Source organism: Cyprinus carpio, chromosome B22, assembly GCF_018340385.1.
Source record: "Cyprinus carpio isolate SPL01 chromosome B22, ASM1834038v1, whole genome shotgun sequence".
Taxonomy (NCBI): Eukaryota; Metazoa; Chordata; class Actinopteri; order Cypriniformes; family Cyprinidae; genus Cyprinus; species Cyprinus carpio.
Genome location: NC_056618.1, coordinates 17,689,275 through 17,696,871, shown reverse-complemented (window position 1 = coordinate 17,696,871; position 7,597 = coordinate 17,689,275). Strand labels below are relative to the sequence as shown.

The 7,597-nt window shown below is 34.8% G+C and overlaps 1 pseudogene; it reads right to left on the bottom strand.

Annotated features, from left to right (window-relative positions):
* Positions 1-1,777: 1,777 nt before the first annotated feature.
* On the bottom strand, positions 1,778-3,824 carry LOC122134440 (annotated as a pseudogene).
* Between the last annotated feature and the right edge of the window lie 3,773 nt (positions 3,825-7,597).

The following is a 7,597-nucleotide window of genomic DNA, read 5'->3' as shown; positions in this document are numbered from 1 at the left end:
AAACAATGAAGTGTATTAGTCTTTTTGTGAAGGCAGTGAAGGCAAACATCAACCAACCCGAGACCATTAGGGGATGTTCATTAAACTGTCCCTTTTGCTGTCACAGTTCCGGAGTACAAGGGCGGCTTTACTATTTATTTTTCAATATGCAGTAGCTGAATGTGTTGATAACTGCAGAACCCCACCCCCCCCCCAGTAGGTGATGTCTGTTTCATATGACACTCAATATTTCATGGCTAACAGATGAAATTTTTTATTATAGAGCAAGATAAAAAAAGAGAAAGAGACTGTGGCCAAATCTGTTTAGGTAGGCTAGTACCAAGTATTTCAAAATAACAAGAACAATCTCATTCAATATAAATATTTAGTATATAACCATTAAGTAAATAAAAAAGCGCCTAAATGTAATTCAATAACTATACACAAATCTCCGGATCTAATAATCTATTGAGATCGTCTTTCGAGATTGATTGGCTGTGTTGATAGTTCACAGCTGTCCGGTCTGTCCCATTCCAGCAATGATTTCTGTTTTAGAGGACAGAGAGAAAAATTTATATTACAACAAATCCATAATCATCATCTATACTGTAAAAAATAGGGTATATGTCTAACCGAGAACCAGGTCCAGAACTGCTTCCATTTACCAAAATAATAATATACAAAAAAATATTTTGAGCCCAATGGCGCATCGGTTTGTAACAATCTCCCTCGAGTCTCCGGCAATAATTGTTCAACGGCGTCACAGCACCACTATTGAATACACAGCTCGACCAGTGCAGTTCAACTCTGCAAATGAATGATTCTTACGAGTCGATTCATTTCAGTGAATCAAAACCATTCGGTGAAACCAGAATGAATGTATATATATATATATATATATATATATATATATATATATATATATATATATATGTATGTATGTATGTATGTATGTAAAATAAAGTGTTGACCAGTGTTGAATGACTCCTGGAAGGGATTATTCTTATGAGGCGTTCATTCCGTTAATCAACAAAAATCATTCAGCGTAACTAATGTGATCCTGTTCCCCGAACAAATGATTCTTATTAGCTGATTCTTTTCAGTGAATCATTAAAATCTCAAACCGAACAGGGGTAATTATCATTGAATGCCTATATAATAAAGTAAGTAAAAGAAAGACAGAAAGATAAAAAAGAAAGAAGAAATCAATTGTAATGAATGCTTTGAACTGTTTACTGACCTGAGGCCGATATCATTCTATGACAGCCAGTAGATGATCTGAGTGTATGCTGATTGCATGCTTTGCTTTTCTATGAATTGCCAGATCTACAACACAGAGAATTCTTTTTCCATCATTTAATATGACTATAGTTAAAAAATAAAGCAATCTGTGTTCCTATGCTTTCCTTTGACACTAACAGGCTGTACTGCTTCTATGGAACAGCTGCAACAAAACAAATACCTGTACAAGTGAGTTTGCCCCCGACAGTCTTGGATTATTTAATCAGTAAACAGTAATACTTGCCTTCTGACCTTGTTTGGTGCACCTTTCCTCCTGGTGTTTTCTTAAGTGATATCACCCCCCAAACTAAAACCATGAGCATGAATCAATGCACTGTAAAGATAATACCACCGACTGTGAGACTTGCTGCCTGAGTTCTGTAATGATCAACAGAACAATAATAATTATCTAGTCACGACTATGTTTACCATAAGCTTTCAACTCACCATACATATCTTGGAAAGCTTGAAGACTTGGCAGAAAATATTAAAGAACGTACTGATACAATTTTGCAGATTACCACTGATGTACCTGCACATGTGTGCCAGAGTTGAGTGATGTGAGCGGTGTTGAGTATGGTTTTCTGATGGGATTGTTGAGCACACAGCTGTTCGGTTGTTTTTTCCTTCTATTCCACCTCCAGAGGTAGAGAGAGACGGATGCGAGTCCGAACATGATGCTGGGACAATAAACTGTTTCCTTTGTACCAGGAGAGAGTCACAGCACCCACATTCACAACTGAACACAGCAGCACACATCTGGACACTGATGAACGTTTAGATGATGATAATGATGATGATGATGAACAGTCTGAAGTGTCTCTATTGATGACAGGAATTGGAAGAGGAGCTGGAAATATTAAGGATAAATAGAAATACAAATGTTACTTAATTTAAATGGGCACAAAATTAAGGAAAGTGGTATTCTGTGTTTGGAATCTATTCCTGACGGCACCCATTTACTGCAGAGAATCAACTTGTGAGAAAGCAATCTTAAACCTGAGAGAGAGTAGATTTCCTGTACATGTTCATTTTTGAGTGTACTACTCCTTTAACAATTTTAATAAATATATTTTTAAGCAATAAGGCACTGTGGCTGTCTATAATGTGATTAACTTTGATAATATTCTGAATATAGCACAACCTCTTATACCTTATTAGATAAAGGATAATTCATCTTGAACAATTCTTCTGATAATTTAACATCAGTTTTATTTCTTGATATTATTAAACATGTAATATTACTCACCATAGACAGCAACAGAAAAACTCTTGTATGTGACTCCAGCAGCTTTGATGATCTGTAGTTTATAAAGTCCAGAGTGTTCAGTTCTGATGTTTCTGATGGTCAGAGATCCAGTCTGACTGTCCATCTGGAGTCTGTCTCCAAATATCTTATTACTGTCATACATATCAATGACCTGCTTATGGAATTCAGCTATGCGAGTGTCTGAATTGTTAACGTTAAACATCCACAGTATATGATCATTTCTCTGCACTTCAGAGACACCAGTGTTAAGAGAGACAGAATCTCCTTTCAGTCACTGACTTCACTTCATCTGAGTCACCAATAACACCTGAAACACACAAAAATATTGTTTTGTTAATATATTTATCCAATTTACACCTGAAACACAATAAAATATTGTTTTATTGAAAATGACTTGTTTACCAAATTAGACTCGAGTCGGTTGTTTATTCCTTTAGACAGTTGATGTTTCCCAGATGTGGTGAACATATACCGAAATAATGTTATTGTGTGAAAAGATAAAAACTGCAACTTTTGGGGGAATCAAATCCACTATTTAATAAAAAAACGTATCACTTACCATGTGAGAACCAAATCCATAGGCAGAGGAAAATATATATATGAATCATATTCACAGGTCACTAAATATCCGATCAATAAACTCCTCATGATTTAGTAAAGCGAGTTTGCTCATCTTGCTGGATTTTGAAATAATGAAAGTCGAAGATATTAAAAGAAGCCTTATGCGTTTAAATCAATATTATAACGTTTATATTAGTATCGTTTTGCTTTAAATTTTCAAGATGGGATACAAAAAGAAAAGCCCATTAAGATCTATATCTTTGTTGAGATAACGATGTGCGTGGGCCTATTACTGTCCGTCGATTAAAATATATCCTGAAAGTTGTGGTACATCCATCCATTTTAAAAACGCACGATATTTTTTTTTTTTCATTGTAAGTGAAGAAAAAAAGAAGTAGCCAACAGAATCCAAAACGCTACATTTTGATTTCAGGTTCCATACTTCCAGATTTCGGTTACTTCGTCTGGATAAAACTCGCGCCTCAGAGGGGCTAGTCCTCCTTTTGCTTCCAGTGATGAGCTCAAGCTGAAAATAGTAAACGTAGCGTGGATTGTCTCCTACAGTAGCTATATGAACATTAGGAGGAAGTTCAGCTCTTTCACTGACACAAACAGGATGAAGACTTTGAGCAGGAACTGTGCTTTGAAGTGCAGATTTTTTGCACGATTGTATTTATTTTGTTCAACTTTGTAGGCTTTGCAGCTCCTCTCACAGCTTACTCCTTCCTGCCATTTTCCTCTCAGAAAAAAAAAAAACAAAACAATACTTGCTGAGTATAGCTCTGATTAACTAAATGAAATAAAAGCCCCTTTGAGTTACCGTACTAAAACTGCAAAGCTGCTGAGTAAATCAAAGAGTGTGTTCGTGGTTTAGACTGAAAAGACCAAGAAAAAAGTTTTTTGTGATGAAAATATATGGTTTACATCAGCTCAGGATTTAGCTTTTAAGCACAAGAGCCAATTAACACCAATAAAGATGTCAGTCAGTGCACAAAAAATGACATAACATTGTGATATTGAATAGTTAATGCCGTTTTATTTCTATACTCACTAGTTCACACTATCTAGAGATGTTGTGACACTTTGGTTTTGGCTGGCCACTATTTCCTGTCTCTTCTTATGCTGAAAGAAGTGTTTATGATAAATGTACGTTTGTGTGAATAACATTTGTGCACTATTTCTGTGTTTAACAAAATAATTTAAATGGCACATTAAAATAATATTTTGAACATCATCCGTTCAGTGTCTTTTACTAAATGATTTGCACACTTCACCCACAGTGTTTTCACAGCATGTTCTGCACACCTTCTGCATCTCATATCTCCAATAATAGACACCCGTACCACATCTGACCAAAGACCACAGCGCATCTCATCTTGAGCAGAGCAGGTAATTGGGTCACAGTGCATGAGGCATTTGTTCAGTGCAATAAAAAAAAGCAAAACAAGATGCTTGTGCAGGTCTGCTTGGATGCAGAACAGAAATGTGAACAGAAATAAGAAATACTTTGTGGCAACATGAAGATTATGATTATTTTTTTGAAATATGAATTTACATTTATTGTTTTATACCCTTTTGTTTTTTAATTTTCTGCAACACAAAAAAGTAGTCAAATTATGAAAACTCAAATTTCCCCTCGATTTTTCAAAATACAGCAAACTATATATCACTCAAAACCTCCTCCTTCCTGTAAACACTCTCAAAATGCATGAGTCCAGTCTTTGTTTGGATTTTCTACATTACAAATGGCAGCTCAGAGCAATGCATCGACCTTCATTGCAGAAGAGCGGAAACACATCTGATGTTTTTGTTTTGCTTCTCAGCAACAAGCAGCTGCAAGGTGAGGCGATGGTCACCCTGGATGACATCTGGAGTAAACATCATGGGGCTGTTATTCTCCTGCAGCTTCACCCAACATCTGCTCTATATAAAGTGAAACTGCAGCATAAAAACAATGAAGTGTATTAGTCTTTTTGTGAAGGCAGTGAAGGAAACATAACACCCGAGACCATTAGGGGATGTTCATACTGGACTTGTGTCAGTCAGCAGGGGCTTAACTGTTATTCTAAATATGCAGTAGTTGGATGTGTTTGATAACTGCAGAAGAGGCTCATTTTAGAAATATATATATATATATATATATATATATATATATATATATATATATATATATATATATATATATATATATATATATATAAAACATATATTATGCTTTAAATGCTGTCTATAACCCTCCCTGTAGGTGATGTCTGTTTAATATGAACTCTAAATATTACATGGATACACAAAATGAAATTTGTTTTATTGTACAGCAAAATTAAAAAAAGTAAGAGACTGTTGCAAATCTGTTTAGGTAGGCTACAAGTATTTCAAAACACATTAACAATCTACATTCAATGTAATATTTAGCAATATAAAAGTAAGTATATAATACAAAAGCTAAATTAATTAAATAACTCATACACAAACTCCGGGTCTAATAATCTCTTGAGATCTGTCTTTTGAGATTTATTGTGTGTTGATAGTTCACAGCTGTCTCGGTTCTGTCCACATCCAGCAATGATTTCTGTTTTAGAGACAGAGAGAAACATTCATGTTACAAAACCAATCAATAATCATCATCTATACTGTAAAAATAGGGTATATGTCTAACCGAGAACAAGGTCCAGAACTGCTTCCATTTACCAAAATAATAATATACAAAAAATATTTGAGCCCAATGACGATCGGTTTGTGACAATCTCCCGAAAATAGGGTATAATTGTTCAACGGCGTCACAGCACCACTATTGAATACACAGCTCGACCAGTGCAGTTCAACTCTGCAAATGAATGATTCTTAAGAGTCGGTTCATTTCAGTGAATCAAAACCATTCGGTGAAACCAGTGTAATCTTATTCCTGCACCAATGACTCGTATGAGTCGGTTCTTTTCTGTATATATATATATATATATATATATATATATATATATATATATATATATATATTAAAGATACAGTGGACCAGTGTTGAATGACTCCCGAAGGGATTATTCTTATGAGGCATTCTATTCCGTTAATCAAAAAAAAAACATTCAGCGTAACTAATATGATCCTATTTCCGAACGGATGATTCTTATTAGCTGGTTCTTTTCAGTGATTCATAATCATTCAACAGAATCAATGTAATTCTCATTGAATAACTATTATATTTAAAGTAAGTAAATAAAAAAGAAAGAAAGAAAGAAAGAAAGAAAATCAATCGTAATGAATGCTTTGAACTGTTTACTGACCTGAGGCAGATCTCCCTTCTGAAGCCAGTAGATGATCTGAGAGTATTCTGACATGCTTTGCTTTTCTATGATTGCCAGATCTACAAACACAAATCATTTTTCATCATTTATTATGACTATAGTTAAAAAATAAAGCAATGTGTTCCTATGCCATTTCCTTTGACAACAAACAGGATGTACTGCTTCTAGTGGAACATGATGGCACAACAATATACAAAGATTTTGTCCCAGACAGTCTTGTATTATTTAATGCGTAAAGTAATACTTGCCTTCTGACCTTGCTTGTTCACATTTCCTCTGGTGTAAGTATATCACCCCCCAACTTTACAGCCATGATCAGTACTATCACTGTAACTGATAATACCACCGACTGTGACTGCTGCACGAGTTCTGTAATGATCAACAGAACAATAAAAATTATCAGTCAAGACATTGTTACCATAGCTTTCAACTCACTTTACATATCTTGGAAAGCTTGAAGAAAATATGAAATCACTAATTATAATCACTTATATCACCACTGATGTACCTGCACACGTGTGACAGAGTTGAGTGATGTTGAGATGTGTGGTCTGGTTTCTGATGGGATTGTTGAGCACACAGCTGTAGGTGTTTTTCTCCTGATATTCCACCTCCAGAGGTAGAGAGAGACTGATGCTGAGATCAGACACACTGATGTTGGACAATAAACTGTTTCCTTTGTACCAGGAGAGAGTCACAGCACTCACATTCTCAGATTAACATTGAAGTGATGATCTGGGCAGTGATGATCTGTTTAGTTGTTGATGTTTATGTGGTTGTTGTGGTGAAGTTTGTGGAGTTAATTTTGATGAGTTGATTGTGATGAGGGGCTGGAAATATTGAGAATAAATGGAAATACAAATGTTACTTAATTTAAATTTCTTAATTTTTTTTTATAAATATCTTTTTTAAGCAATAAGGCACTGTGGTGGCTATAATGTGATGAGCCTTGATAATATTCTAAATATAGTAGAGCATATTATATTTTACTTTATAGATGGATGTTTATTTTATATTACAATTCTTCTGATAAATTCTGTTTTATTTTTTGTTTTTTTTATTGATGTTATTTTACTCACCATAGACAGCAACAGAAAAACTCTTGTATGTGACTCCAGCTTTGATGATTGTTAGTTTATAAAGTCCAGAGTGTTCAGTTCTGATCCCAGCTAGCAAAAAATATCCGCACGGCTTCTTTTTGCCGCCGGCC